The sequence below is a fragment of the Aotus nancymaae genome, unplaced genomic scaffold (genome assembly GCF_030222135.1).
Source record: "Aotus nancymaae isolate 86718 unplaced genomic scaffold, 86718_ANA_hifiasm-v0.15.2.pri h1tg000064l_1, whole genome shotgun sequence".
Taxonomy (NCBI): Eukaryota; Metazoa; Chordata; class Mammalia; order Primates; family Aotidae; genus Aotus; species Aotus nancymaae.
In genome coordinates, this window is record NW_026988479.1 from 7,879,614 (window position 1) to 7,880,367 (window position 754).

At 45.5% G+C, this 754-nt stretch overlaps 1 non-coding gene across 1 annotated transcript; it reads right to left on the bottom strand.

Moving 5' to 3' along the window:
- Positions 1-479: 479 nt before the first annotated feature.
- On the bottom strand, positions 480-540 carry LOC135270659 (U7 small nuclear RNA). The gene has a single exon (XR_010338803.1). It is a non-coding gene; the product is annotated as a U7 small nuclear RNA (small nuclear RNA).
- Positions 541-754: the final 214 nt, after the last annotated feature.

A 754-nucleotide genomic window follows, 5' to 3' on the forward strand; every position in this document is an offset into this window, starting at 1 on the left:
ACTATGCCTGGCAGTACCAGGCTCAGAAGTAATCTCAGAGTTTGTTAATAAATGCGTGTGGGAGACCTGACTTCATGTGAAAGCTGTGTCATTCCTTTATTCTGTGAGTTCACAGTTAATAGCAACATGCCAAGAATGGTCTTGGCCTCCGGGCCCCATATGTGTGTTGGTGAGGGTTATGGAGTTGGGAGAGTCCATGCAAACAGCATTGAAGGCACCAAATGGCCCTCCTAGGGAAGTGATTAAATTAAATAAAGGGACTTAATTAGCAAGCAATTATTGACTGTTCGTGTACTAATTGGCCCATATTTAAAGTAAGAAGCAAGGGACAGATGTCCTAGGAGCCAGAAAGGAAATCCGTACTTCTTCCACAGAGAGCCATTGCTCTCTGCCCTGGCATGAGCCAGGGCCTGATGGCTCTGTCCATGGGCAGACTCATTGTCAGCCCTCACTTGGGGAACTGACTTGTTTAACATTTTTGGGGCTTTCTGGCAAAAACACAGAAAGCCTGGTAGACAAATTCTAAGAGCTGTAACACTGAGAACCAACTTTTTTTTTTTTTTTTGAGATGGAGTCTCACTCTGTTGCCAAGGCTGGAGTGCAGTGGTGCAATCTTGGCTCACTGCAACCTCCCTCTCCTGGATTCAGGCAATTCTCCTGCCTTAGTCTTCTAAGTAGCTGGAATTACAGGCATGAGTCACCATGCCCAGCTAACTTTTTGTACTTTTAGTACAGACAGGGTTTGACCATGTTG